The sequence below is a fragment of the Python bivittatus genome, unplaced genomic scaffold (assembly GCF_059951505.1).
Source record: "Python bivittatus isolate LINGU-HERP-01145 unplaced genomic scaffold, Pbiv_v1 ctg000700_np1212, whole genome shotgun sequence".
Lineage (NCBI taxonomy): Eukaryota > Metazoa > Chordata > Lepidosauria > Squamata > Pythonidae > Python > Python bivittatus.
Window position 1 is genome coordinate 29,259,228 of NW_028277098.1, and position 10,739 is coordinate 29,269,966.

Consider the following 10,739-nt stretch of genomic DNA (forward strand, 5'->3'; position numbering starts at 1 on the left):
ATTTTCACACAAAACAAAACTCAGCTGTAGAATTCAGTGCTGTCATCAGGGTGATATCATCAGGGAGGGCTTCAGGGCAGAACTCCAGGTTTCTGTACAGCAGAATGAACAAGAGGGATCCTCCAAAAGCAACAAAACTGACCACATTTTAAGTGATACACAAAGATAGTCTTTTGAAGTAGCATTTGAAGTACGTGAAGAAATACACATGGCCTTTAAACAGCCTTCATAAGACCATTACGTCTTGAGTGGGACCGCTGTAAGGCCATTAGGTCCAATGAACAAAGTGTGAACCACTGGTAGAATTTGCTAATTGTAAGATGCAGCAATGCCATGAACTAGAACAAATTTAGAGAGAAATTAGAAAAATTCAAGGAAGTTTACAGTATCAATACTAGTCACGATGGTTCTCTATTGCCTCCAGTATCAGTATCAGAAGCATTGTAATTCAGTGCCAGTTTCTGGAGTCTCTGTGGGCTTCACATTGACAAATATATTAGCCAGTATTCCAGTCCAACAGGGCCTTGGACCTGCATGAACAATGAATGTAGTCTGAATATACACTTGCATGAAAAGGAGGCAATAATAGACCTGAGTTGGAAATAATTGTTTTATTCAGTCTGCAGAGATGGGGTGGGAGATCATCTCTTTACAATAAATCCCTACAAATATAAAACCACTGCAATTCTGTATTTGCTGTTTTAGTTTTCAACATGCCTTCTTTTAATTGGGAAAACATGAAAAATGGTCTGCAGCTGCCCCTTCATCTGAACTACTGTAGTAGAGTCCACTCTCCCACCACATTCAGTTAGAAATGTAGACCAAGTTGCCAATAATTATTGGAAACAAAATTCCCTCAGAAGGCATAAGCCTACTTAAGTAGAAGCCAACATTTTGTGGCTTTAAATTAAACATATGGATTTTTTTTTTCAGCTGTGCAATTATCAAACAAGGGAATTCGTTCTATACTTCTACAGGTATAGATTGTGGTAGAATATACCACCCTTAAGGATACAGGAAGTGGCATACTCATTTTCTGCTAATATCCCAAGTATTCTTCCTTGGATTTCATTCCCATAGAAATATATCACTCATCTTTCTGAAACAATAATAGGATGTGCTTTAGGCAAGCTATTCTATTCTATTCTATTCTATTCTATTCTATTCTATTCTATTCTATTCTATTCTATTCTATTCTATTCTATTCTATTCTATTCTATTCTATTCTATTCTATTCCATTCCATTCCATTCCATTCCATTCCATTCCATTCCATTCCATTCCATTCCATTGTCTTGATTTATTCTCCATCTGTACTGAAGTATATATTTTTCAGTATATATTTATATATTTACAACTCTATCTAGTCTCCTTTTTGTGTGCATCTTTGACCCTCTTTATTTTCTTTTTAGGAGCACATTTGCAATATGCCATTCCAAGAACAAATCCACCCTGAAGGATGCACAGCTTCACAGGGTGTGCACATATCATTGATCTGATATACCCTTCCCATTTCTTGATATACTTCATCTCTGTGCATGGATGATTTCCCTGTCTTCATTAAGTGAAAATAAATGACCAAAAGTAAATATTTACTTATGAGTGATCTAATGTTTTGAAAGCAACAGGCTTGTTCATGCTTGAAAGTATTTGATGGTTAACTAGGTATAATTTTGCAACCTACTCCATTATTTTTGCTAGTATAGTGCTGCACATCCAGAGATACATTCATTGTTATGAATCCAGTGCTACGTACAATGAAGCATTAGAATTTCTGCTGGTTAAGACGTAAGTAACATGAAACAAAGAGAAGATCTCCAAAGAGGCAAACCAATCAACCTGCTGGACAAGTTTTACTCATGTGCCGTTAAATAATTTAATAATCCATATTGCTTCATTGATGATAAAGAACAGTATACGTCATTTTCAAGAAGACTTAATGTTTTCAAGACTTAAATAATTAGAAACAAGGATATTTCCAAATTGGAGGATTTTAATTCATGGAATGAATGTTGGATATAGTGCTTTTTGTGCATGTATGTAACAGGCACACTAGTAAGCAGAATCATTAGGGTGTAATTATTTACCTAAGCATGTGATTTAAAACTGCATGTTGAATTTTTAAAGTACTCAACACTGACTCTCCAATATGTACATATTAATTGGATTTTTAAAAAAATACCAGTGGATGTACAGATTAAGAAATGTAAAGATGAAGAAAAATAAGCACAATGAAGTGCTAATCATAAAGGCAGTACTGAAGATATGCTAAAATTAAGTGGCAGGACAAAACAGTTCATATATACATGTAAGATCCATGTTTCAGTTACAAGTCCTAAAGCAATCTGTTATATCTACTAAAGAGATGCTTCGGTTTGGTTCTTTCCTCCTCTCCCCCAACCCCAAATCAAACTTTTCCCTAAAGAAACAGATGTATAAAGAAAATGGAAATTACAAAAGCAGATTTTGAATATAATGTTATAACGTTTATTAGATTTATATGCTATTTTTTTTGTTTGAAACGAACACCCAGTTTTCTAATAAAAACAACACACGTAGGTGCAAAATTTTAAAAAGTTGTTCTTAAAAAACAGAACAGATAACTTCATTATTGCTCTTTAAAGACCTACTGAAAAAGACAACATTTTGACTACTTTTCTAAAGGGATACAGAGTGGGGCCTAATGGAAACCCCAAGAGAGTATACTGTATAGCTGGGGAACAACACCAAAAGTGGGTGCTTGTTAAAAGTGGGCTTAGTCTGCAGTCATGTTGTCTGACTAAGAGGTTGCAGGCGCAGAGACTCTTTATGCCTGTGATCTCTTACTCAGGCTATTTCTGAACCTTAGCCTAGCATTCGCTCTGAAAGAGTGTTAAGACCATGCCTAAAACATAGCCTGGCTGATAGATCAGAGGTGCAGAGGGAGGCCACAGAGTGAAGTGGGAGGGAAAGATTGAGAACGAGTCATCTCCATCCTAGCCTAATGCTAAAAGGAAATGGCAACGCTGGGAGTGAGTGGCTGTGGCCATCAGCACCCAGACGTTGCTGCAGCTGGCAAAATGCAGCCCTCACCATAGTAATAAAAGCAGTTAAAACGATGGCCATAAGAAAGCCTTGCTGGCAGAAGCAAGGAAAAACATGTGATGTACCCCTGGATATCAAAGCCAGCAATACATGACTGGCAGAATCCAGCTCTCTTTTCTGATTTTAATTGTCTAGTGCACCACAGGGTGAGTCCTGTTTTTTAAAGCCCAATCTAATGCACTTTTACTAAAAGTCTAAACTCATGTATATAATGAGCCCATGTAAGACCAGACAAGAACTTCAGAGAGCACCAGTAAGGCATTATTTAGGCAGTTGCTTCTGCAGAAACTCAGCGTCCCCAGCATCCCAAGTCAAAATGGCCATGGAAGGCAGGGCCAAGTGACTAAGGAGAAAGGAGCATGCCTTCAGCAGCTTAAAGTGACCAAGAAGGGTTGAGCAGACCTTAGCCCTTGACTACATCATCAACTACTGTCCTTAATTGATGAAGCAAGTAGATAGTATCCATAGCATAAATTTTGTTGGGAGAAAAGGGAAAACACTATTTTAAAACTGCTTCTGGGGAGGGCTGGGGATGAAACAAAGGCTATGTCGTGGGGAGATGTCCTACAAAACCAGTTAGTAGGCGTGTTCATCCTGTGATTAGGGAACCATGAGGATTTAGATAGACTAAACCACTTCTTATGCATGTTCTACATACTAGGCCTAATTTCTGTTCTGATATTTTGGCCTATCTAGGAGGCTGTGGGGAGGAAATCTTTTGTTTTGTTTGCAAGATAATTAAAAAACACAGTGCTGAAAATAAAAATGCAGTACAGTGTTGTTTTGAGGGCATGAGGGAATGACAGGGATGTCAAGTGGGAGTGGTGGTCAAGGGACATATCTTTCCTTTCTAATAGGTGGTCACAGAATGTTCCTTTTTTTGTAGAACATTCTTATCTCAATATTTCTATGATTTAACTTCCTTCCTTCCTTCCTTCCTTCCTTCCTTCCTTCCTTCCTTCCTTCCTTCCTTCCTTCCGTCCTTCCTTCCTTCCTTCCTTCCTTCCTTCCTTCCTTCCTTCCTTCCTTCCCTCTTATTTGCCTTGTAGAAAACTCTGGAACAATTTAGATTATTTCTACAGCAGGGTTCCTCAATCTTGGCAACTTTAAGACAGGTGGACTTCAACCCCTGTCTTAAAGTTGCCAAGGTTGAGGAACCCTGCTCTACAGGACCAAAAATCAAGATATCTTTTAGAATGTGTTTTATTTCTTTGCTTAATTGATATGCAACATTTTTAGCAGCAAACAGCAGTGCCAGTGGCACAGTTACTCCTGTGCCTCAGAAGCTCAGGAGGATGGGAGTCCCAGAAGGATATTTTTTTCAATGATATCCCTCTGGAATATGCTCTCTCTGAAATTTGTATGCTTTCATACTCATAATGTTTTGGAGAGCTGTAAAAACCTGGCTCTTTACAGAACCTATGCAACTTAAGATCTTGTTAGGCAGAACCAATTTGAATTTTTTTTTAGTTGATTTGATTTTAGAAGATATTTTCAAGAGGAAATACAGAAAAATCCTAATTCTATTTTTTCAATTGGCTGATTGTTAATTTTATATAAATTATTGGGTTTTTTAAATTACTGTGTTAAATACTGTACTTATTGCTCTTGCTTGTCATCTGCCTGGTGTCTAAGGGAGGAGGGGGAAAAAAAAAAAGGAAACGTGTGCCTTCAAGTCAGTTTTGGCTCCTGAAGAGTGCCTGGAGAAATCCATGCAGTTTTCTTGGCAACATTTTCAGAGGTGACTAGCCAGTTCCTTCTTCCTAGGGGTGAGAGAGAGTGACTGGTCCAAGGCAGGACTAGAATTCAGTCTCCTGCCTGGTGCCTTAACCACTACACCAAACTGGGAGAGGCAGCTTTAATTAAATACACAAATACAGGGTCCCTGCCCTGTGGAATAACTTGCCCCCAAGATCTGGATAACCCTGACTGTATTGGCCTTTCATGAGGCTCCTAAGACCTGGCTGTTCCCTCAGACATTAGGCCAGAGTGTTGAATGACCCCATTCTAGGAAGTGTGGTAGTATACTGGTTAGTGTCTTCAAGTGCCAATTTATTCTGCTGTTTTGATATGTTTTTTTTAATGATTGTTTTTGATTTGTTAGTATTCTGTCCAGAGTTCCCATGAACTGGGTTGACTGACCGTACAAGCTAGCTAAATAAAAAAAATGAATAACAATTAAAGTATTTAAAACAGTAATGAAGTGCACTCCTCTAGCAAAGTAGCATATGTGGTGATAGGTGCCTGACCAAAAATGCCTGCCAGTGAAAGGATAATTGAGGAGCAACAAACCAGACCTTTCTTAGGAGGGAGTTCAAAAGCTTTGATGGTGGGAGGACTAAGAGTAGAGCATCTGCCAGAGATCTTGGAGCTCAAGAGAGCCTTGTAAGTGAGCCTTTGGTCTTTCAGATTGTCCTGTTCCATGTCATAAGAGGGCTTTATAAATCATAACTAGCATTTGAATTAGTGCTAAAATCAGACTGGTTGCTAACTGAACTGTTTTAATAAGTGGATCTAAATTTATGATATTTGGTCCCGGACAATTCTGAAGTATTTGGATTTCTCTTGTTTATTTATTCATTTTATTTATTTCTATTGACCTTGAATATTATTCCAGATCAGTACAGTGGGAATGTTTTAACTTGTATATATATATAAAAAATCCAAGTGAAGTAATTAGACACTAGTTGCAAGTGTTCTCTTATGGAAAGCAGGATCAGTGATGGAAGAGTAAATGTAATTAAATTTCCACTTTTTTTTTAGTTTCTACCTATAGCAAGTTTAAGAAAAGAGAGGTAAATAGCATAAGAGAGTAAACAGAAGACTCAGTTAACCACTATAAATGCTCATACAAATGTTCATTTAAAATCATGGTACAATAATCAACAGCACAAACTCATTACCTCCTTAAAATCATAAATAACTAATGGACATTTCTCTCTGTTTCCTGATGTGGATGATATTTCAAAAGACTCTGGCTGAAGGCTCTTTAAGTTAGCAAAGCTGAGTGTGGTCCACTCAGTTTATAGGAGAACAAACACAAGAACATCTTGGAAACTCTCAGAATCTGAACTGTTTACATGGTGTGCACGTTACCTCTTAGCTACTGCTTGAGATGCCAGAATGGGTTCAGCCATCCAGTATACAAGGTATTAAACTGCCTGGTGATAGTCTTGTTGTTGCTTGTTTTTCAGATGTACAATTTTACTCTGTTATCCTTGTATGATGCAATTCCTGGCATATGGATACTCTGTGAAGATTTGTTACTACCTTTGATCTTGACAAATAAACTTAGGCTGAACATGTTTATCCAAATCTTATGTGTTTGCAATGCATAATCATGAATTTGGGCTGTTGTTACTGTTTTTTTTTTTTTTTTTTAATCTAGGAGACCTCACTGTAAGTAATTGGAGAAATGTAAGAGTACTGACATTCAGAAACTCCCCACATAGACTGTGCTGTGAGACGATGGAGGTAGGGTCTTCCTAGTGAATTCTGCCTAATTCTGAGGCTGAGAGGTACTGAGACTTTCAGCAAATAAAAGGAGGAACTACGAGATTGCACTTAATTGTGCCTATCTTCTGAAATAATAGTAGGCACTAATGAATCGAGGCAGTGAAGAACAGGAAGGCCTGGCGCAATATGGTTCATGGGGTCACGAAGAGTCGGACACGACTTAACGACTAAACAACAACAACTAATGAATCAGATTCTGGAAGCAGGTTAAATTGCTCTCCATAAGGCTTGAAATACAGAATCTTTAAAAAGTTGAATTCCCATTTCAATATATGATATTCCTATGAAAGTTCACTGAACCATATATCCCCTCAAGGTATACTGAATTAGCTCTATATATGATAGCTGCTGCAAGGATATTATATTGTGTAAATACAATACTGCTATCTTGATATCATATCATACCAAATTTTAATTGAATAATATTGTGGCTTTCTTCCAATATCTAGAATGCACTAGGTTGAGGAAAACTGCCCCATATAAATGAAAATGGCAACTATAAAATCAAATTACTACAGTAAAGAACTTCAGTACTTGGTCCTCAGTTCTGTTCCTGTCACAGCCACTAGATGTCTCTGTTGGCTTGAATAAAACAGAAAACCAGCCTCATCTTAGCCATCTTATCTGCCTGGTTTTACAGTACTTATATCTGAATAGCATAAAATTTGAAAAGTGGTAACAAGCTCCTTTTCTTATTCTTAATCTGCCCAATAGCTAGAATTTCCTGGGCAGATCAACTGTGGATTAGTGCCTCTGATCCCTTGCAGTAACTTTCGTCGGTTTCTCAGTTCAAGTGTTGCTCACATTCTTATTTCTCCAGTCTTAAATTTGGTTCATCCAATGTCTTCATTAGACTGAGATTTTTTAAAAACAAAAGGTTGCAAAAAACAGCACACACATCTATTGCGTGCATTTCCTCATAATGTATCAAGGCAGAATCAAATTAAAAGTTTTTTTTTCTATTCCAGCATTTGTGTGTCGCAAAGGTATCAAAACGGGTATCTGGGAAGACATGCAGTAGGGTAATATCCCCATTTCCTTCTATGGTTTCCTTCAACTGCTGTTAAAAAACCCACCACCTCTCATGCTAGAACTATCATACAATATAATACCCACAAATATTAGAAGCTGAAATATATGTTTATTAATCTAAGACTCCTGCAGATTGGAGATAAGCTTTTCCCCTTTTCCTGGTATAAAGGGATGGCCTCCAGTGCTGAAGAAGGGGGAAAAGATAGGGATGGGGTGGGGAAAACTTGACACTCAGTTGAGCAATTACTTGTGGGTTGCATTTGATTTTCTCTTTGCCTGAAATAAAAAATCCCACACCACCAACTCTTATCATTCCCATCTGTCAGTGATTGTTCTGAGCAATGCATGTCACAGCACTTTAGTTATCAATAACCATGTAAATGGAGCCTTTTGGGAGCCTGGGTGCATTAGTCCCCTTAGCTCAAGAAGGGGCTTCTAAGAATGATTGCTAGAAAGGCATTAGCTCTAAGAATTATTTTCTGACAGCTGATCCCTATACCATGGGACACTGGAGATTCTGCATGTTTTCACCAGTTCCATATGACAAAGTTAAAAAAGGTTATTATTCACAATCCTCACTCATATACAATTGTTATTAAAAAAAATCGATGGATGAAAATCACTTTTGTGATTACTTTAATTGTGGAAAAACTAATATGAGAATCAGACTTGAAATGCCTTAATCATGCTTTTGATTGGACTAACTACTGAGAATTGGAAAGAAGACAGAAACTCAGAATAGTGAATCTTTCCTCCAATAGCACCAACATGACTCAGATTCAGGCCACTGTCCTATAAAATTTAGTTGCAGGAATTTTTAAAATTCTTAAAAGTTGTATTACTTGTTTTACTTGTCTCAACTGCAAAGCCCCATTCAAGAAGTGGGGAAGAAGTCAAAGAATCAGTGTACTTCGCAACAACCAATGAGGTGTATCCTTGAATACGTAAGTTATACAAGGATAAATGAGGAAGTCTATAGAGCAGGACACAAGAAATATTTCTTGACTTCAGGCCATTTCCACACAGCCACTGGCTGCACTTGTTACATCTTTGGCACCAGATTTCTGAATTCTGAATTCCCCAATGCTGTGCTCTGTTCAGCCGTGGAAGTAGTCAGTACTCCCTCCTGCTGGGCCAGGGTGGGCACAGAAAACTAGCCAGACAGTGCCATCCTTGTTCTTCTCTCACTGCATTTGCTTTTGGCAAAAATAATGCTGGCTTATCTATTTGTTGGATTATCCTACTTTTCCTTCAAATTCTCAATTGGCTTAAATCTCCCTTCATTTTATGCTCTAACAGTCCTGTGAGAGAGGTTGGACTGGAAGAGAGTGACCAGCCCAAAATCACCTAGTGAGTTTCCATGACTGAATCTGGGTCTCACTTCTTTAGTCTCACACTTGAACTGCTATGCCACACAGGCTTTCAAAGTATATTTGGGTATCCTTGATAGATATTAGTTTGGGGCTACTCGACTGCAAATCCTCAGAAGCTGTTGATGACTATTGCATTATATTATCCTCTTCTGTTTCAGCATCTAGTTGTTTTATAGTTCATGGAAGAATGATTTATGGATGCACAGTAATACAAGAGGAAGATATATCCAGATAACCCTCAGATGATGCAGGCAGATCATGAAGATGAAAAATATGGTGAGACTGAAATTTCTTCACTTCTGAAACAGGATATTTGCTTGACATTTGTTGCCTGGATAAGCAATCTGGGAAGAATGGCATAATTATTCCTTGGCATCTGTTGTAGAATAATCACATAGAGATCAGTGGTATCCAATGAGAATTTCCACTGCAAGTTTCTTGTACATTTCTATGCTAACCGTGCTTTGAATGAGTGGTGTTTAATATATATTCTGTCCCAGTCAGCTCCTGGCTGCGCTGGTTTAAATTTCATATCTCTGAGATTAAGCAACAATATCAATTTAGTGTGACAGATCTACACAAATATATGTCATTTGGGCAAAATGGATCAGAACCGTTGAAAAAAAAATCTAGACTGATGCTTCCTTCTCCCTCATCCCCCAATCCATAGTCCCAAAATATCATTAGCTATCTTCCTTGCATGTTTCATTTTCTAAGTAAAAAAATATTAAAGGACATATTGTTACTAGTATGATAATGATTATTTAGCTTTAATCCAGTAGGAACATATATTAATGAAAACAGGAAAGTAATGTTTGTCAGTTCTTCTTCCTTTGCTGACAAATCCCCAGTTTCCTTGACAGCCTTGTGACCGCAGACCCAAGAAGCACAATGTCTTTGGAAGGGTGGCATTTATTATCATACATCTAATGAATGAAGCAGCAAAAATGTGACTCTAATATTAATCCTTGAACCTCTTTTGCAGTCAGTGAATGGTTACTGATGGACATCTTTGCTGGTGGATGCATGAAAAGAGATTTTGGAAAAATGTTAATAGTCATATCTCACCTGATTATAAAGGACCCCAAATTTACACCTTGCTGCACTAATTCCCTCCCTGCAAGGACAAAGCTATTTTATGCAATTGCCTTAAACTGAGAATTTTACTGTTGTCTTTCATTTATACCACTCCTGTGTTTTCCATCTTTTTCTTAACAAAAACAAAGACAAAAAGACTTTGACTGATAGCACTGGGTTCATATAGAAGATAGGGAACAGATTTGAGAGAAATTTAATGTATCAATTTCATTGCAGTGATCTAGTTATAGTCTTGCTATATATTACCTGATTGTTAACTCAGAATGAGATGAGGTTACATGTGAGTGCGCACATAGATTCCACAATGAACTCCCTCACTGAAAATTTTGGCTATCTGAGATTATTATAGCAACTGCTCTGTAGAAACAATAGTAACTTCCTTATACTTTATCAGAAATCAGAATGCAGATTTAGTTGATTCACACTCTGTGAACTGCATAAAGAATGCTTAAAGCATTTGGTTGCTATGCAAATTAGCAGTAATTTCATGGTAGCAGGAATGAGACAGGACAGGAAGGCCTGGCGCAATATGGTTCATGGGGTCACGAAGAGTCGGACACGACTTAACGACTAAACAACAACAACAAAGGAATGAGACAGAGTAGCCTGTTTATTAAAGGAACAAAGAACTAATTTT